We start from the raw sequence: 21,149 nt of genomic DNA on the forward strand, positions 1-21,149 counted from the left end.
CATGAACCTTGCTAGTAGGTTTTCATAACATGTCAATGATGTTAGCTAATTCTGCGTAGCCATTTCTCTGTCCTCTTTTTCTCCACTCCTAGAACACAAGGACCTTCTGCTCAGGACACTCTGCCTCTTTTTAACACAAATTCTCATGAAAAGCCAGTATTACACAAGCATAATTTTCTTCTGTATTTCTTAGTCAGAGACCCTTTTATGCTCAAGTATACCACTGAGGCAGAGTAGAAGAACGGTTAGTCTGTTTAGAGAAAAGGAAACTAAAATCCACAGAAGGTGACTTCCCCAAGCAACTAGATCTTAACTAGATCTCCTAAGTAAGGTGTCTTTTAGTATAGCTTCCTGATTCGTTTTCAACCATTCTGCTTCCTTTTGGGATCTAGCCACATGGAAAACACCTCTTTCAAGTCAATATAGTTGTTGTTTATTGAGCATGATCAAGGGCCAAATGCTTTAGCATTTAATATCCTGTGTGAGATTTGGCGCCCTTCTCTTTCATTTTTTCATTCATACATTCATTCATGCAATTAACATCTACCCTGTACCTACTATATCCTAAACAGTATACTAGGTGCTGAGCTCAATTCATAGGAACACATTATAGGGTGCTACCTTAAACGACATTTCTTAACTCTCTCACTAAACTGCTCTTCAAGTGTCAACAGCCCCTATCCTATTTTTCCAATACTTTCTATTTCGCTGACACAGTTGCTTTAGGAATTGGTGCTGTACCTGCAGCCCATAGTTATTAATATAACCAGTCCTTTCATTGAACAGATGAGGAAGCCAGGGTCGAAAGTGAGGAAGTGAATGCCCAAGGACATACAGCATGCCAATAATAAAGCATGGGCTAGAATCCATGTCTCATAACACCCTGTTCATAAATCTTTCCACATTTCTTGCTCCATCTCATAATCCTACTCAAGTGTTGTATTAAGCCAGATGGTAGAATTTTTAAAAATGCCTCCAAAAGATTCACTCTTACCCGTTACCTACTTATTGAAACCAAGAAAAAACAGTAGTAACATGTTTGGAGGACAGAGGAAATGAAGGATGAAAGTGAAAGGCACATTTCTCACAGTGAGGATATTTACACTCAAACTAATATCTTTAGGAAATGCTCAGGAAATGAAAAAGAATACCCTTTGGTACTTCAATAATCATAATCAACTTCTGCTTCTGGCCATGACAGAGTATTTGTAATAGACTTGTCACCGTGACAAAAACAACTGTGAAACTGAACAAAATATACAAAATTCCTAAATATATGAAGGATAGTGAAACTCAGACAAAATATTAAATTCTTGCTGTTTTCAGGCATTGAACAGGCAGCACAGTACTCTGATCTTCGAGTGGAGAAAGGCACATGATAAGCCCCACAATGGCTCTAGCTTTCTACCTGGAGTCTCTTTCTGGTCTTGGCACAGAATGGTGGAACCCAGGCTAAAAGTTGATCTTAGTGAGTGGAAGAGTCAGTTGTTGGAATGCCAAGCTACTGAAATAGCTGGATGTTGCAGGGCAAGGAAATAGGGAAGAGGAAGCCATGTTGAGTTTTGTGTAGGGAATTCACTTTGGGTTGTTGGCTAAGGGCTGGCTGTGAATGAGTAGAATGACACTCTCCATGAGACCTAGCACAGATGGCCTTCTGTAGGGCTAAGAGCTGAATGATGATGCCAGAGGTCATGCAGTGTAAGTGCTGGAGATCCCTGTCCGCATGAATGAAGAGACCTCACTGAGCACCTAGGCATTCAGTTGAGACCCCAGAACAGCTACACCTTAGGAGTAAGGACTATGCCCTTGAGTAAGGGACATACCCTAGGGCTAAATTCAAAATGGAAGTAGAACTTAAGAAAGAATTAATCCAAGCTTGTTAACACTAAAAGGACCTGCCAATAATTTACCTAACTGCCAGGACAAACTCAATACCTTTAAAGGAAGACAGCATAACCGAGACTCTGCAGTGTATCATAACTGCAGTGTATCATAATGGAAGAAAAATTATATAGAGAGGATTATATGAATGATGGCTGACTTCTCATCAGATACCATGGATGCCAGAAGACAGCAGAACAACATTTTTAAGGTGCTGAAAGGGAAAGAAAAAAATCTCAGAATTCTCTATTCAGAAAAAAAAGTGCCTTTAAGTATGTAAGCAAAATAAAGATACTTTTCAGATAAAAGAAGAGTAAGAGAATTTATTGCCATCATACCTGATGTACAAGAAATGCTAATGGCAGTTCCTCAGGCTGAAGAAAAAGGATACCAGGCAACTGAGATGTTTAGGAAGGGATGACGAATACTGGAAAGAATAAATGTATATGGGTAAATATAAAAGACTTTTTTCCATAATTAAAAAATACAAACACACATACAACGTTCTACTGAGAATATATAATGCATAGGACTACTATACCATTAAGGATGGGAGTGGATTTATGCAGTTATAAAGTTCTTACATTTTACATGAAGTGAACAATATTAATTCTGAGTATACTCTACGAAGTTAAGAATGTATATTTTAATCTCTAGAAAGACGTCTAAAAAGTAATGTAAAGAGGAATAGCTAAAGAGTCAATAGAAAAATTGAAATGGAATTCTAAAGGGTATTTAGTTTACCCAAAAGAATGCAGGAAAGGAGCAACAGGGGAACCAAAAACAAATGAGATAAACAGAAAAGTAGCAAAATGATTGTAGATCTCTACCCAATCATATCAATAAATTAAATGTAAATGGGCTAAATATTCCAATTAAAAGGTAGAGATAGGGCTTCCCTGGTGGTGCAGTGGTTAAGAATCCACCTGCCAATGCAGGGGACACAGGTTCGAGCCCTGGTCCAAGAAGATCCCACATGCCGCGGAGCAACTAAGCCCGTGCACCACAACTGCTGAGCCTGCGCTCTAGAGCCCGCGAGCCACAACTACTGAGCCCGTGTGCCACAACTACTGAAACCCGTGCGCCTAGAGCCGGTGCTCTGCAACAAGAGAAGCCACCGCAATAAGAAGCCCGCACACCATAATGAAGAGTAGCCCCGCTCACCGCAACTAGAGGAAGCCCGTCCACAGCAGCGAAGACCCAACACAGCCAAAAATAAATAAATAAAATAAAATAAAATGAATAAAATCTATCTTTAAAAAAAAAAAAGGTAGATTGGGAGGGTGGGAGGGAGGGAGATGCAAGAGGGAAGAGATATGGGAACATATGTATATGTATAACTGATTGACTTTGTTATAAAGCAGAAACTAACACACCATTGTAAAGCAATTATACTCCAATAAAGATGTTTAAAAAAAAAAGGTAGGGATGGATATGTTCATTAGCTTACTTGTGGTGATTATTTCATAATGTATATATATATCATGAGCCAAGGAGTACAGGTAGCCTCTAGAATCTGAAAAAAAGGCCAGGAAATTCTTCTCCTTTAGAGCCCCCAGAAGAGACTGTAGCATTTCCAACACCTTGATTTGAGCCCAGTGAGGCCATGAGATCTATGTCAGATGGCTGGCCTACAATTATCTTACAAAACTAAGGTAATAAATTTGTGTTGTTATAAGCCACAAGTTTATGGTAATTTGTTATAGCAGCAGTGGAAAACCAATAAGGATGGAAGAAGATATACTAGGTAAATAGTAAGCATAAGAAAGTTCCAATGGCTACATTAATATCAGATAAAGTAACCTTAAAGACAAAGAGTGTTACCAGCGATAAAGAGGGGCATTTCATACTGATCAAAGGGTCAGTTCATCTGGAAGATAGAATAGTCTTAAAAATATACGCACCTAACAAAAGCTTCAAAATACATGAAATAAAAATTGCCAGAAATACAAATCCACAATCATGTTTGGAGATTTTAACACCTTTTTCTCAGCAATTGATACAACAATTAGACAAAAATAAGTCAACAGTGACAACAAACCAATAAAGACATAAGAAGATCTGAACCACACTTTTTTTTTTTTTTTTAATTCATTTATGGCTGCATTGGGTCTTCGTTGCTGCATGCAGGCTTTCTCTAGTTGCGGCGTGCAGGGACTACTCTTCACTGCTGTGCACGGGCTTCTCGTGGTGGCTTCTCGTTGCAGAGCATGGGCTCTAGGTGCATGGGCTTCAGTAGTTGTGGCACGTGGGCTCAGTAGTTGTGGCACATGGGCTTAGTTGCTCTGCGGCATGTGGGATCTTCCCGGACCAGGGCTCGAACCCGTGTCTCCTGCATTGGCAGGCGAATTCTTAACCACTGTGCCACCAGGGAAGCCCCCAAACCACACTTTTAACCACCTTGACTTAATTGACATTTTTAGAAAACTGCACCCAATTTCAGAACACGTCTTCTTTTCTTGTGCATGTAGTACATTCACCAAGATCAACTACCTGATGGACCATCAAACAAGTCTCAATAAATTTAAAAGGACTGCAGTCATACCAAGAAAAACAAAAGAAGAAATTCTACTAAGTATGTTCTTTGACCACAGTAGAATTAAATTAGAAATAAATAATAACAGAGGTAAGATAACACCAAATATTTGGAAATTAAACAAAATATTTCTCAATAATCTATGGATAAAAGAAGTCACAGGGAAAAATAGAAAATATTTTGGACTAAGAGAAAATGAAAACCACAATATGTCAAAGTTTATGGTTTGCAACCTGAAGCTGTGCTTAAAGGGAGATGCGTATCTTTGAAATCCTTTGAAAATGCACTTTCAGCCTTCAGCTCTCACTGCCTGTGCTTTCAGCTCTCTAGTTAGAAGTGATCTTTCTTTTGTACTGTTCTCGGTGTAGCTGTTTTCCACTATATCAATAATAACATCTTAACACATCAATTTGCTAACTTGTCAGTCTCTTCCTCTCTAAACCGCAAAAACGCTTTAAGGACAAGTAACTGCTGTTCCCGTCAATGTTTTGTCTCTAGTTTCTGGCACAGTGCATGACACTTTGTGGGTCCTCAGTCAATTTTGAGTGAAAGATTGGGAATGGACCTTATCTTCATGAGGACCCTGTGGAGACAAGCAAACTAAGAATTATTAGCCCCATTTTACAGCTCAGGAAACAGAAGCCCAGTTTCCCTTAATGAGCCGGTGACAAAGCCAGGTCTCCATCATTCCTCAGAAACTTTTCTTTCGGGTCCTAAGTTGCTGACAGAAACGTCACCATTAGTGAGAAGCGTCTCCCCAACAGAAGTGTAGAATTTATACCGGAGTAAAACTGAAGCCTCCACCAGCTATAGCCTCATCATGTCATCTTTTATTCTCTGGAGGACGGGCCAGGGCACCTTTCCCTGAAGGCCTGTAGGAAGCCCTCGGCGCTGGGCCTCGGCATCCTGACCGGTGGGGGAGTCTGGGCCTTGACCATTCACACGCCGTGCCGCCTGCGACCTCATCCCGGCCTTGCAGAAAGCGCTGGAGCTTAAGCCTGCAGCCTGGCGCTTTCAGGCAGCCCACGCTGGTGGGTCTGTGCACCACAAGCTCTGTTTCTCTATTTTCTACCTTAGGTTTCAGTTCTCAGCTGGGGTTTGTTTCTCCTTTGCCTCTGGTTCAGCTTCCTTTTCCTGTTTGGTTTTAAGTAGAGTCTAAAAATCAAGTTGCTGCCTTCCGAGGGTCTGTGCCCTCTGATCAGCTGGCCTGGTGGGAATACAGGACTTACCTCCTCGGGTTCGCTGTGCTACAGACGTGCAGCCATGGCCACAGTGTGAGTACGGGGACCAGAGGGGACAGAGGGACGTCAGAGGAGACCGAGAATCACGGGGACTGTAGAGATCTCCGCAGATCCCCTGGTTGTGCTGATGGGGAGACCGAGGACCAGAGGGCAGAGGACTCTCTCACGGCCGCACAGCAGGTTATGCTGGAGCCTGTCCACTCCGTCTGCTGGCCCGTCCATTGCACCGGCCTGTGTCTCTGGACGCCTGTCATCTTTAATGGCTCTTTTGTGTGTGTGTCAGAATCACTTCCTCAGAAGTCAGGCGCCTGCCTCGGATGGCAGAGGGGGCTCTGAACTCTCTGAGGGGACTGGGGCTTGGCTGAGAGATGCTGTGGACAGGTCCTGGCTCTTCTCTCGGAATGGCCTGAAAGCATCAGGGGGTTTTCTCTGAATACTGGGCTCAGAAGGAGGAACTGGGGTGCCTTTTGTACAAGTTGAGACCTCATGGGCTGTCACAGCAGAACCCTGACCTTCTGCTTGAGAGACTTGGGACTGACTTTAGCCCGCGGGTCACTTAGGCTGCTGTGGTTTAGCACATGTGTGGGCACCGGCCGGTCTGTGTCCTGAACTGGTAATTGTGAGCGCCCTTTCCAAAGGTGAGATTACGATTCGGACATGACTTCCCCCTGCCCTGCGACCCCATAAAATATTGTGGATCATAGGACAGAGCTTTATCCTCTGGGATTTGGGGCATTGACTTGATTGACTCACTGCAGCTTTGTGTCTCAGCATAAATTATAATCCCTCCCCTTAAAAATTACTTCACCTTTCCCAAACTGCTGTTTCACCAGTTTTCTTGATTCTTTCAGCCGTGTTGGATGGTTAGCTCAGGAAGGGGTCATCACTGCTGCTCTGTGGGCGAGGAGGCCTGGCCTCTGATCGGCTGTGGCCCTTGCTCAGGGCTGCATGGCTGGTTGAGGAGGGACTGGAGGGAGAGCCACTCAGAACAGCTGCGTCCAACGTTCCTCCCAGGATGCAACACGGGCTCTCTAGAAGCGTTTTGCAGGGAGTTATGACCGTTGACACACAGTAAGTGGGGCCTGTCTGATGCTTCTGGTCGGCAGGGGAGCTTTGGAGAGGGCGGCGCTCTCACGCCGTGGCACGGCTGTGGGCAGGCTGCCGGAGCCCCTTCCTCCAGGCGCTGGCAGCTCTCAAGGCCAGGGCCTCAGTTGGCCTTTCCTGCTCCTTTGCAGCCAGTTTTCTATCATTTTAGTAACTTTCCTTGAGCTCTAGAGGACATGTGGGTGGAGCTGCGGCAAACAAGACTTTCCGTTTCAAAGGCTCGTTAGCTTCCAAAGTGGGCAGGCACCAAAGTCATTACTGGCCGAAAACTACACTGAAAAGCTGAGTCTACTCTATCCTGTCAACTACTGATTGCAGAAAACAGTATCAGAAGTAAACCAGGAGGAAGCAAAGCAATGCTTAAAAATCTTTTAAAGTTGTAGAAATCTTAGGAGTTTCCATCGTGAAAGCAGGTTGAGACCATCTACAGTAGATCACCTGGGTTAGTGGTGCTTCAGGCATCTTACCCTCCACTTCAACCAGATCCACTCTTTTATCTTTTTAAAGTATTCCTCAATATTTCTTTGAGGAAAAGAAGTTGTATTGTTGCTGGTGATGATGATTTTGAAATCTGAAAACTGCTTATTTAGTCCAGCTCTGAGGTATACACAGTTGGGGAAATTGAGGCGCAGAGCTGGGGCAGAACTCGTTCTTTGGTGAGTGAGTTAGTGGTCCAGCCAAACCAAAACCCAGGTTTTCTGCACCCACCCTCCCCGTTCCAGGCTGCCTGCGCTCACAGTGCCAGTGAGGCCGCACGTACAGCAGCTGTGAGAGCCGTAGATGGTTTGCTTTCCACATGCTGACATAACAGAGATGTGATCGCTGGATTCCTAGGTCACCGTGGTTCCTGTGGTGGGGATGGAAAAGGCCTTCCCATCATGAAAACGTGTCAGTCCCAGCTCCGGCCATCCATCAGTCAAGAAGCATTATCTGAGCACTTAACCCTGGGCCGGGACCGGGGAGTTCTCTTGAGCACGTGCCAGCGTACAGCACGCTCTCTCTGGCATGATTTCATTTAATGCCTACAGCGATCCTGAAGGTGGGAAGTATTGCTTTTATTGTTCCCACTTCATAGCGGAAGAAACCAAGGTAGAGAGGCAGTGAGTAACTTGCCCAGGAAGTGAGAGACCCAGGCTGGAGCGGGTCTCGTGATGCAGACGCTCTGCACTCCTGCTCCTGAGCTGGAGGGGCTGCGGCTTGCAGCCTGGTCGAGTGGGAAGACAGCGTTCTCAGGAATGAAGGGATCCCAGGTCCTTAGTCCAGTGCAGTGTAGACCATGGTGAGTGTAGACAGGAGCAGCAGCAGGAGTTGAGAAGTTGGGGGCTGTCAGGAGGTACTGCAGGGAGAAAGTGGGGTCTCAGGTAAACTCGAAGGATAGGGAGGAGTTTTATTTTTATTATTATTATTATTTTTTTTTTTTTTTGGCTGCTCTGGGTCTTAATTGCAGCATGAGGGATCTTCGTTGTGCCATGTGGGATCTTTTTAGTTGCAGCATGCTGGCTCTTAGTTGCGGCATGCGAACTCTTAGTTGTGGCATGCATGCGGGATCCAGTTCCCCGACCAGGGATTGAACCCAGGCCCCCTGCATTGGGAGTGCAGAGTCTTACCCACCGGACCACCAGGGAAGTCCCAGGGATGAGTTTTAAAAGGGACCGAGGGGCTGCTCTCGGTGCCAGGGAGACAGAGGGAACAAGACAGATGTCCTGAGACTGTACTAGGGGCAGTAGGGAGCGGGCGCACGGTCGAAAAATCGTGGAGAAGCGGAAAGACCAGCTAGAGCGATGGCAGAGACAGGGCCCCGCTCACGCCCGGTGCAGCCTTCACCTCCAGACCTTGGTGAGGGCACGAGGCAGCCACGCAAAGCCTGAGCATGAAAACATGAGGAGGGGCCACACGGGGAGGGACAGCGAGGGGAAAGACCCTGAGACGGGAACGGTTTGGTGCATTCAAAGGTCAGGAAAAGAACGGGGAGGCTGAAGCGACGTAAGGGGAGAGTGAAGGGAGGTGCGGCTGGGGGGCAGCCAGGCCTCATCACGCAGAGCCCGGGAGCCCGGAAGGAGTTTAGGCTGTGTTTGTCATGTCATGAGAAGCCTTTGGAGAGGGTTACGCAAGGGGAAAGACATCCGCTAGAGCTTCAAGAAAAGTCACTCTGGCCACCGAGTGGATAAGGGTCTGTAGCGCGACCAGAATAGAGGCAGGAAGGCGTCAGGGAGGCTGCTGCAGTCACGCAGGTGACAGGCCACGGTTGGGACCCGTGATGGCGCCAGTGGCGTAACGGGAGAGTGGCCGGATTTGGGAGGTGCTGTGGAGGTCTAGCCTCTGGGACTGCCCGCTGGATCCAGGGTGGTGTGAAGGAGGGAAGTGAATCAAACCCAACTCGGGCGGACGCGGGGAAGCCCGCTGCAAGCCTGCGTACTGGCTGGGTCGGTGGGGTTAAGCCAGTGCAGGACGGCTTCCCAGGGAGTGTTGGCTGAACAAGGCTGCACGAAGCGGGAACTGAGCGCGTCGCCGCCGCGGGAGGACTGCACGCGTCGGTGATGCATCTGACCCTTCCTGGTGCAGCCGGCTGATTCCAGCCCCTTCCCTCGTCTCCCTCTTGTCCTCACTGTGCTTGCTGCGTTGTTTTTCTAATGCACTTGTCACCTTCTGACGTATTACATGACTTTTTAATTTGGTTTTTGTCATCTGTCTCCGCCCCGCAAGGATGCAAGTTCAAAAGTGGAGGGATTTTTGTGTTTTGCTGACTAGTGTATGCTCAGTGCCTAAAACAGTGCCCAGCAATACACATTTATTAACTTGCTGGAATTAATTAAATACTTTCGTTATGATGCTGGAGATGGCTGGGCCACCAAAGCTGCCAGTGGAGCTCCGCAGTGTGGCCTGTTGGAGAAGCGGCCAGGAGAGCGGATGTTTCGTGGGTTCTCAGCTCGTGATGGAGCCAGGGCTCCCCGTGCGCCAGTCAGTAGTCAGCTGCCTGGGCACAGCAGTCACCGCTAATTCCACAGCCCTTCAGAGCTTGAATATGCAAACGTGGAAGAAGTCCCATGGCGTGGCCACCCCACAGTCCCCCCCAGTCCACACCCTTGCCTCTGCTGCAGGGTTTGGAAGACCGTCTCTAAGGGCGGCTGGTGTTTCCTTTGATGTCTCGTCCTCACAGGCGAGTCTGAGTCCTGGCAGCTCACAACCAATCGAGCCCTCAGAGATCATGCTGTCCGTTTGCTGTCCCGGGATGTGTAGCCCAGTCATTTGAAGAGCGTCTTGAAACTTCGCTGTCTTCTTCTATTCGAAGAGTCCACTGTGTCTCCAGTGGAGAAACACTCCCATAACGACTCTAAGTTATTCTCATGGGAGTGTGCTGTGTTCCCTGGGTTTCCTGAGGCAGGAGATGGTTGAGAGCTGGTCTAGACTTTGACACCTGAACCCTTAAAAGAGAAAAGTAACAGCAGTACCCTTTTTTGAGTGTTACATGCCAAGCACTGTGCTAATTATATTGATATGATTCGACATGTGTTGTACTTAACCCTCATCCTCGGAGGTGTTGCGTTGCTGTTCCCATCTCACTGGTAGAACAGGGGTCAGCAAAGTTAGCTTACTTGCTCCAGGTCACACTGGTATCACTTGGCAGAGTTGGGCTTTGAAGCCAGGTCTCTTGTGTTTTCAGAAGCTAAGCTTAGCTATAGCCTCTCGAAGGAACTTGCCCAGAATTACAGTCAGAGTTAGAATCAAGGCTCCTGATCTCTGTCTTTCTTTGTAGTCTCCGATTTTCCACTGTTAATACCACGGGAGTCGGGAGACCTCCTCAGCCCTCCTGTAGCGCCCACGCTCCTCTCCGTCAGTCATCCGTTCATTCACCACCTCCCCTCCCAGCCTAGAGCTGTTCATGGGCAGGGTCTGCGTCTGCCCCTGTGGCCAGGGGATGGCACACACTTACTCTGATGCGAATCTGAGCCGAACCGCCCTGCCGATAATCGAGGGGGTCAGCCGGGGCTCAGCCAGGTCTCATTCCCAGGCGATTAATTTACCCTTGGAGGTGCGCGTACTGCCCCAGTCCTTGGCCCAGCCAGATCTCTACAGCTGTCCCAAGGCTGTGTTGAAACCTGTTCCACTCCCACAAGTGATCAGAGGCACAGACTCTGGGGACACAGGCATAGAGTGGAATTTAAATGTTTGAAGTTGGAGCAGTCCTCGTGTCCACATGGCCTGTCAGATGGCTCCCCAAGGGAAGGGCTGCGTCGGTGGCCTCGAGAGAAAGTGTGGGAAGGGGTTGAGACAGGTTCAGTCTAAGGATGTCAGGCTCTCTCGACAGTTGGTTGGAGTGTTTGTTCCAGATTCCACTAGACTTCACAGAGAAGTGGAGCCAGCTGTCCAGGCATCCAGGACACTGGCATCAGAGCGGAGAAAAGGCAAACAGTCTTGACCGCACATGACGTGGCAGTCTGACTCTCCCAACCAACTTGGGTAGAAGAAAAGATATTTGGGTTTGATACCAAATTTATTCTTCGTTTACCCAAAGCCTTTCTTTAATTCTAACACTCACAAAAATGGGGCTTAGTCACCATTTGAGATTATGCATGTTATTCTGTGCAGATCTAATTTATTGTTTTCATTACTGTAATGCAGCAGTTCTCAAAATGTGATCAGAAGACCTACCCTTTTAGGGGTCTGTGAGTCAAAGCTATATTTGTAATAATACTGAGACATTATTTGCCTTTTTCACTCTCATGAGTGCAAAGTGGAATTTTCCAGAGGCTACGTGACGTGTGTTGACATTGTCATGGTGACAGCCAAGGAAGTGTATGCTTGTATTTTTAAAAATTCTTAGTTTTAATTTCAAATATGGTAAATACAGGTAGACTTAATCTCCATAAACAGAAGCTTTTTGGCACCCTCAATAATTTTTTAAAATTTACTTTATTGAAATATAGTTGATTTACAATGTTGCGTTAATTTCTGCTATACAGCAAAGTGATTCAGTTATACATGTATATACATTCTTTTTCATATTCTTCTCAATTATGGTTTGTCACAGGATACTGAATATAGTTCCCTGTGCTGTACAGGAGGACCTTGTCGTTTATCCATCCTATACATACTAGTTTGCATCTGCTAATCCCAAACTCCCAATCCATCCCTCCCCCACCCCCACCCCCTTTGGCAACCACAAGTCTGTTCTCTGTGTCTGTGAGTCTGTTTGTTTTGTAGATAAGTTCATTTGTGTCATATTTTAGATTCCACGTATAAGTGATATCATATGGTATTTGTCTTTCTCTTTCTGACTTACTTCACTTAGTAGAATAATCTCTAGGTCCATCTATGTTGCTGCAAATGGCATTGTTTCATTCTTTTCTATGGCTGAGTAATATTCCATTGTATATAGATAGGCACCACATCTTCTTTATCCATTCATCTGTTGATGGACATGTAAGTTGCTTCCATGTCTTGGCTCTTGTAAATAGTGCTGCTGTGAATATAGGGGTGCGTGTGTCTTTTTGAATTATAGTTTTGTCCAGATATATGCCCAGGAGTGGGATTGCAGGATCATATGGTAATTCTGTTTTTAGTTTTTTTGAGGACCCTCCATACTGTTTTCCATAGTGGCTGTACCAATTTACATTCCCGCCAGCAGTGTAGGAGGGTTCCCTTTTCTCCACACCCTCTCCAGCATTTGTTATTTGTAGACTTTTTAATGATGGCCATTTTGACTGGTATAAGGTGGTACCTCATTGTAGTTTTGATTTGCATTTCTCTAATAATTAGCTGCCAGCTTCAATAATTTATACGGGCGTACAGGGGTCCTGAGACCAAAAAAGTTTGAGAACCACTTCTGTAAAATAGTCCGTTATGTGACTGTACTATGAAAGGCATGCACAGAATTGGTAAGCACCCAGTTCAGGATGGTGGCTTCCACTGGTCGAGGGGAGGGCACTGGGATGCGGGGACCTCTCAAGCTGAACAGCTTTCTGCGATGACATCACATTTCCTGGCCTGAGTGGTGGGATCATGGGAACCTATTTCTCACAGGCGTGAACTGTTTCAGAATAACATTTTAAGTTTAGAACAAAACACCAAACCTGTAGGCATGAACTGTTTCAGAATAAACATTTTAAGTTTAGATGAAAACACCAAACCTGTTTCAGGCCTGTTTCCATTAAGAGAAAAAAAGGTCACCCTATAGGGGATTTACTCATTACCAAGAAGAAGGGCACCTTTCCATTGGAGAGATCCGGCGTCTGCTCCCGTAGACAAGCTTGCCTCGCAAAGAGAAGGCGCCCGACGTGACGTGATGGAATAAATGCCCACTGCCACCTGTGCTGCGTTTCGTCCTGTTTACCCTGAATTTAGTCACGAGGAAACAATCCAGGATGGGGACGGCCTCCAACACAACTGGCCTGATCTCTTCACACACACACAAATCAATATCAGTGAAAAACGGGAAAAAAATATGGCCTAACATTCTAGCTTAAAAGAGAGTAAGCAGACAACACAACCAAATGTAATGCATGAGTGGATCCTAGATCTATAAAAAAATCAAAACATTTTGGGGAAACTTGGGTGACTTTTAATATGGGCTCTGTATTGGATCTATTAGTAAATTACTAATTTTCTTAGATGTAATAGTGGTGTTTAAGTTATATATTAGAATGTCCTTATTTTAAAGAAATGGAAAAACCTTAGGATTGATGTATCATGATATCTGGAACTGTCAAATGGTTCAGAAAAAAAATGACATAAAAAAGAGAAAACTTGCATGTGGTAAAAATGCTTTACTCAGGAGGCAGAGAAGCCCTATCGTGTAGCAGAAAGGGGTCTGCAGTCTATTCCCGGCCTCCCCCATATTAGCTGTGGGACATTGGTAAACTTGCCCCCTTCACTTGGCCTGACTCCTCCATCTAAAGGGTTCCTTCCGAATGTTTCTCGGCTCTGACAGGGCTGTGTTTCCATCCCTGTTCCTTGGTCCCTGGATTGGGATGCAGTGCCAGTACGCCTGGTGCGGGCTTCCTGGTTCCCCTGGAATGTGTGCGTGTTGAGAAGTAACGGGCGGCCCAGGGTGATGGCCAGGGGCACCGGGCACTCTGCCCGAGACGCACTCACCCCCACCCTGGGCCAGACGCACCAGGCTCCCCTTCTGCTGCGGGCGCTCTGCACCCCTGCAGTGCCATGGGCTGTGCGCGTGTGCCTTCCCCTGATGGCGCAGACCATGGCTTCTGTTCAACACACAGTCTGCTTTCTAAGTACCAGGCGTGGGGATATACTTGGTACGTAGTCAGTACTCAGTGAAAGGGGTGTGTTCTTAGTTTATTTGTTAAATTAATGCGGGAAGAGAAAGCAGTGGTGGCCCGATCTCAGGTGGGTCGTGACCCCCTCCCCGCCCCGTCCCACCCCAAAGAATCTTCGAAGGCTGAGAAGTATGATGCCTGGCAAAGCTAGGCGCACTCAAAAGCAAGCATTTATTCGAAGGTAACTACTGAGCGATCCAGCAGGTCCCAGTTATTGGAGCTACAGAGATGAACAACATTTTTAAACTAACCACAGAAAACCTGCCTCGTGGGGGAGAGAGAAAATCAGCAGACCTTCAGGACAGTGGCAGTGAATGGATAGGTGTTTCCTGAAGGCAATGGCACTGAGCTGAGAAAGGTGAGATGCAGACTGTGGATGCAGGAAAGAGAAGTCGTCTTGAACAAGGGGCATACTGGCTCAAGTAAACAGCACATCTGCATGAGGTAAGACTTGAGGTGAAGCCAGTGTGAGGCGCCTTCTGTATCCACATTGGAGCTGCGCTTACCCCTTATTCTTCTAACCTCTAAGGAGAAAACCAAGGTCAGAGGCTCCTGAGTGTGACCTGGAGAGCCACCTTGGGCGTTCAGGTAGCGCGCAGGCTGTCGGGTCCTGCCTTTGCCGAGAGCCCCAGGGCGGAGGCTTGCCCACTGGGGGCACCGGCTGTGCTGCGGGGGCGTCTCCCACGCCGGGTCTCTGAGCCCTGCTTTGCCCACTTCCTCTCTGGAGTGCCTGCTCCTGGGAGGGTGATGGCCCACCCCACGGAGAAGATGCTGGATAGCTTTTCTTCATGCCACTTACTGTACCTGCCACTGTTCTGCAGGTCTGTCTGGCCAGGTATCATATTTCTCAGCTTGATGGAAGAGAAAACGAGAGCTAGAGAGGTAGCAGCTGGGAGCAGGGAGTGGTGCCAGCTCATATCAACTTACATCAGCCAAACTCACCTTCAGTGGGTGTTTATTAGGTACTTAATCCCGTGATAGTTATTGTGGAGAGGGAGAGGGAGCTCCCAGTAGGGCAACCACTCCCTCTGCTTTGCCTGGGACCATCCTGGTCTTAGCGCTGAGTGTCCTGCCCCACCTCCCGGGAAACGCCTCAGCCCCAGGCGAACCTGGGTTCCCGGTCCGCTGGGGTGAGATCAGCCTTCAGGACAGAGTGTGGGGAGTTGTTCTGTCTGAAGGGAGCCACCAAGCTGGGCATTGGGTTGGGCCAGTGCCGGCGGGGAGGGTGAGGTGTGATCCAGGCGACGGGGTGTGCTCCTAGGCCGACCCTCCAGAGGACCCCCAGAGGGCAGCCTGCACTTTCCTAGAGCAGCAGGTCTGTGTCTCCAGCTGGCCCCCTGGGAGCCTCACTCTCAGTAGGCCCACCCTCAGCATTGCGGTCTCCTGACTCTCAGATCCCAGGCCGCGGTGATCTGACGGTGCTCCGTAACCGAGGCTTTTATTCCGCAGCTACTCTCTCTCAGCATCAGCGGAGTCGGATTGTAGATGGAATGTTCCCATGGGCACGCGGTCATAAATGCACTTATTCACAGTTAGAGAGTCATGTATTCAGCAGTTTGTAGTGTCTGCAGCACACAAGGGACCAGATTTACGAAGGGGAAAGCGATAAGAGCCCCTGCCTTCAAGGAGCTCACCGTCTAGTGGGGCAGGCGGCTGCTGATGCAGATACTGAGAAGCAGGACAGACAGGTAAGAGCTTTGGTGAGAGGCAGAGATGAGCACAGTGCTGCGGGGGCCAGTTCTTCTTACAGGTCCAAGTGCTGTACGGGTTCCAAGCTCAACCCTGGACTTAGTTTTCCAATGAGCCTCTCTTCGTTGGCCCTGTTGCTCTGTTCCCTTTTTGGCTTTGCACCTTTTTGCCCTTACTTTATGAAATGACCCTCTGTCCTTCAAATTTTTGTAGTAAATGCCTGGAAAAGCCCCGAAAGGTATTTGTAGAGTGGAAAGGATTCCACATGCACTGTGCACAGGAAGGAGCGTGGCCAGGATGGGGTGTCACCGCAAGCCCGAGGGAGGTTCAGAGACCTCATTCCCGTTCATGCAGGGAGCGGTGGGGCGGGAGTCCAACAGCTGGTGGGACGTGGGAGCTGTGCTTTTCCAGAAGGAAAAGACAGAAGCAGAGGTGGAGACTGACTTCAGGCTACCTTCACTGTGTTTTCCCGTGTATTAGTTTTATTCACAAGTGCATCAGTGGTTTCTTACGTCAAGTCCAGGAATATCTGTGAGTATGTTTCACAGTTATATGCAGAAAGTTTGGGGTGTGTTTGCTCTTCTTCTTTTTAAGTGAGCGATTTCAACAGGGATTCAGTAGTGGTCTCTGACGTATAGCCTAGAAGAGTTAACTGCCGAACCAGTGACAAGACACTGACTGCTGGCCCGGGGCTGGGCTTATGGGCAGAGCTCATCATGGACACACGGCTGTCTGAGGGGGGCCCTGAGGTCAGACTAGCCTTGTACAGATGAGGAAACTGAGGCCCAGAGGATGCCGTCTTCCTCCTCTAAGGTCCTGACGAAAGAGCTGTCCCAGCTTTGTTAGTGTATGTCTCACCTGCCACTGGGAGGGAAGTTACAGACTTGAATTTTTTGCCGGGCCCACAAATACCCATACAAAAGCCCAAAATGAGACTGGAATTGGACCGCTTGCTCTGAAAGAGCCTTCTCCTGGGAGAGAAACTCTGCTTGTACCTGCAGCTCAGAGCAGCCTGTCAGGTCCCAGGGGGCAAAAGTCCATCAGCCTGGCAGTTCAGCACCATGTGGAACAAACCAAACGCATATCGGACTGATTCCCACTAGTCAGTGGTTGTTTGCTCACGTGAAGGCAGCCTGTCCGAGATGAGCCCTCAGGAGGACCAGCTTTGGCGCAAGTTGTATGGGGCCAGGGCTGGGGGGGTGGGGGGGGAGGGAGGGGAGGGGTAGCAATAGTCTTTTTCAATTTAGTAAAGGGAATTTTGTATGTATGTGTTTAAAAAATAGTTCAGTCGTTCTAATATTTGTCTACCAAATTAACTTTCCTCCAAAAACTGATTTAGACAAGTGAAGTGTCTGGTGCCTGTGAACTACGCGTGTAGTATAGAGTTTGTGTATTCACCCCAATGGAGGTGTCGAGAAGACAGTGAATATGTGGGGCTCAGGGGCAATGTCTAGGCTGGATAGCAATCAAGAGTTTATTAAAACAACACAAGAAAAAACGTTCATAACTAGGTGTGGTGATGGATATTAACTAGACTTGCTGTGGTCATCATTTTGCAATAGATATAAATATTGAATCATTGTGTTATACACCTGAAACTAATATAATGTTACATGTCAATTATATCTCAGTAAAAATGAAAAATAATAAAATGCTGACTCCTGCAAAACAAAACAAAAATCCCAAAGGGATAATAAGTAAGACGAATCTTAAGTAAACAAGTATTTTCTTGCATTTAGGGTTTGTTAGTGGTAATAAAATAAGCAGAGATAGACAAGCACTAGTCAAATGGGAACAAAAATAGGGATTTTTGATTAACCACAAGTTCAATTTGAACCTAAACTGCTAAAAAAAAAACCCAAAAAAACCAAAAAGGGAGCCTGTGGCTATGATTACAATTTAAAAAAACAGTGGCTGATGTTGAAGCACCTAGCAGGGGCAAGCACAGTGGTCGGTCCGGTGCTGTATCATGTCCGTTGCACAGCCCCGAGAGGTGTATGTGGTGCCCCAGGTAGGCTCTGCACGCAGTGCGCTGTCCTTGCCTCGCTGGCTGCTGGCCGCCCCCGCCCAGGATCCCACATCCCCTTCCTGAACCCGCCCGGGGTTGAGAGCTCCTCAGCTTTAAACCCACACCGCAGTTTCTTCAGAAAGTCTCCCCTGTTCCCCCAGTCCCTCCAGGCTGAGTAAGGTGTGTAACCATTTGTCTTATTTCCTGAGTCGCTGTGAGCAGAGACTGTCATATGCCTCTCTGCATCATTAAATGTTTTTTGACTCACTGGCATCTGTGCTTGTCAGACGAAGACAAGAGTATCATACCCAGATCCCAAGAGAACGTGTGACAGGTGGGGACTCACTGGAGCAGAGCGACTGGGGTGGCACGGGGGCCTGTAGCTGCGGTGTGTGAATGGTGGATGGCAGAGCCAAGGCCTTCCCTCAGTTGTCCACTAGACCGGCAGAACTGTTCAGAACACCTTGGTACCTCTGCAGGGCAGGGAGCGGGCTGACCCTCAGAACAAGGGTGACTCAGACCATTCCACAACAAACAGACTGCTTTGGAGAGCAGAGTTCCCCGTTGCCAGCAGTTCCATTCAGAGGCTCGGCGTGCTCTTAGCGCTGCTTTAGGAGGCATGCTGTGCTGAGCAGGAGAGGGACTAGGTCCTCTCCAGAGCTCTCTTCACAGGGAGCAGCCATCAGGCCCCTGCTCTCTGCCGGGTTCTGGAGATAGTGGAGAATGAGACCCCTGTGTCCCTGCCCTCAGGGAGCCTGCACCGTGCAGGCTGTGTTACTTTGGGTCTTCCAAAAGCAGACACCAAGACCCCCAGGATGGTTAGATACCAGAGATTTATCAGAAGGTCAGGGAAGGATGGAGGGAGCGGAGAGGCCCAGAGAGCCTCAGGCCAAGTTGCAGGTCTGACGTCTGCAGGAGGAGAAGGGGTAAGAAGGACTGAGTAGGAAGCGTCTCAGCCCACAGCACAGTTCCGAGAAAATTTGGGCCTGGCTGATGAGGTTTCCCCTGGGGAGGAGCCCTGCATGGGCCAGCTATCCCTGCCACCATTTAGTCATTGGCGGAGAGTGGCCCAGAGAATGTGGCCTCTGTGCAGACGTGGTGGGCGTCCAGAGGGCAGCAGCTGGGACCACTGGTCAGCTCTGCTCCAGAACAGGCTCGTTTGAAGGTGATCAGAAGGACGGCACTCCACGGCCTTCACACAGGGACTCTACCACACGGTTCCTTCCTGGTTGGCTCCCTCAGAGGCATCTCAAGGGCTTCTGTGTCGCATGCCAGTAAGCGCTACGCCTGGGATTTTGGCTCAGATCCCTCTGACTTAATCGAGTCTGTGCTTTGTTACCTAACCCTGTGCTGCGTCTCAGGATCTCTCCCAGCTCCTGAGCCAGCATTCAGAGCACACACCTACTTGCCCACTGTCACCGTGAGCGCCTAAGTGCGTGAGTAGCGGTAAGTGACACAACTTAGCCCAGAACTTGATTAGTAATTAGTTTATATTGGTGTGGGACTCTGACTTGATCTGAACCAAGGTCTGTCTAATTCTGTGTACAGTTTACTCTGATTCCTACCTTCGACTTCATGAGGACAGGGCCCCAAAGACTCAGCTAGGGGAGCGGCAACTCTTCCTAATAGTCTCGTAGAAGATACATGGTTTTAGGCTCCAGAGCTCAGAGACGGCAAAGCACAGTGCCGTGTTTGGTTTTCTTTTTGTTTTTCTTTTTTCTCCCCGCCAGTATGATATGGCTGTCTTCTGGGGAAGCCCATGCCTGCTCGGCTTATCACTGATTTCCCCTTAATTATTTGTTGAATGAATAATGAATGATGAGAAAAAAGATGTAGCACAATTGCACAACAAAACCCATATAATTCACTCCCAATACATGTGTCCACAGAAAGAGCCTCAGCACAGGGCTTGGACGGCTGACGTCCAGTGTACCGCAGACTCCTGCACCCTAGGGCAGAGCTGAGGGGCCAGCAGAAGGATTGAGACGGAGCAGCGTAGGCCTTTGGAGTGGGTCTGAGAGCGCTGGCACGTGAAGTCATTAGCTGGACAGCCATCAAGTGTACGTAGGGATTCGTGTAACGTGAAGTGAGGGAATATGTACGGGCAGGTTTGTGTGTGCACATACCCAGAATTGTTGTTAAGATAGTAATAATCTGTACACGGCTCCTCCACCGTCTTGGAGTCGTAGGGGAGCCAGGTCCCGGGGAAGCTCAGCCCGCAAGAGCCCTCAGGCAGGCTGCCTAGGCCAAGTTGAGGTTTCCAGGTCCCTGAGGGCCAATCTCCTAAAAACCGTCATTTTGTCACCTGGTAACCACTGGGACTGGGGAGAGAGAACGTCTTCGAATATTTGGTTTCCCCGCCCTCTTAGATATGGTGAAGGGAACAGACTGTGACTTTCTCCTGACTGCTTGGTCTCATCATCATGATTATCACAATTACACACACTTTCACTTCTTTATAAATTGGCGCCGACTTGCCGGGCTTTAACTTTCCGTTTCTAATTCTTCAGCCTCCCTTTCCGCTGACAGCCACCCCTTGCTGCTGTTGGTGTGCCTACCTTTGACAACCAGTCTTACCTTTTTAATTGGGGGATTCTAATATACTAGAGACTGAGAAAGTAAATGTTTACGATTATTAGGCTTATATGTAAATGAAGAGGCCGGTGGGCTCTGGGAGACTTGCCCTGAGCGCTGTGGCGGGAGTTGCAGTGCGCTCACTTCAGTGACGACTGTCTTCTCTCTCCGGGTGTTTCTTTCGCTTCTTCCCTGGTTTTCTGTCCTATGCTGAACAGGGGAATTTGCTTGGAAATGTCTCCATTGAAGCAGGGTGAACCATCTATTTATTTTGATTTTCATCACTCTGTTCTGTAGAGGATCACCTAATCATGTTATTGTCTACATAGCTTGTGTGAAGCCACACTATCGTACTATCACGAATTGAGCGTTTTGTTGGATGTTGTGGAGAATATTATCTATATCATGTATTCTAGAGTCAGACAGAACTGGTTGGAAATTCCAGATAAAATCGCTGAGTACCTATGTGAATTTGTATAAATCTTTCCACGTCTCTGAGCCACTCTTTTGTCATCTACAAAATGGGGGTAATAAATGGCTGCTTCGTAAGTTGTGAAGCTTATGTGCTTTAGTGCATTGTCTTATTTAACACCATGCCTGGAATATTGTGGACAGTTGGCAAATTATAGCTGTAATTCCTTTCTAGTTCAAGCACCTTTTCCCCTGAAAGTGAAGCTGGGAGTCTCTCCCATGCTATGAAAAACTTTGGCATAGAACCTCCTGTCCACTCCCCCGGTCTTTGGAGAGTCGAAACTTATCGCCTCACAGAGCGGCCCTTCCACAGACAGTTGGAAGCTCTGGCAACTAGGAAGTTCCTTTGTGTCAAGCGGCAGTTGGCC

The 21,149-nt window shown here is 47.8% G+C and overlaps 1 protein-coding gene across 4 annotated transcripts in view; it reads left to right on the plus strand.

Annotated features, from left to right (window-relative positions):
* Positions 1–21,149, plus strand: part of EVL (Enah/Vasp-like) — a 157,529-nt gene that overhangs the window by 77,123 nt on the left and 59,257 nt on the right. The gene's annotated exons all lie outside the window — the stretch shown is intronic.

Source organism: Eubalaena glacialis, chromosome 2 (genome assembly GCF_028564815.1).
Source record: "Eubalaena glacialis isolate mEubGla1 chromosome 2, mEubGla1.1.hap2.+ XY, whole genome shotgun sequence".
In the NCBI taxonomy this organism is placed as follows: Eukaryota; Metazoa; Chordata; class Mammalia; order Artiodactyla; family Balaenidae; genus Eubalaena; species Eubalaena glacialis.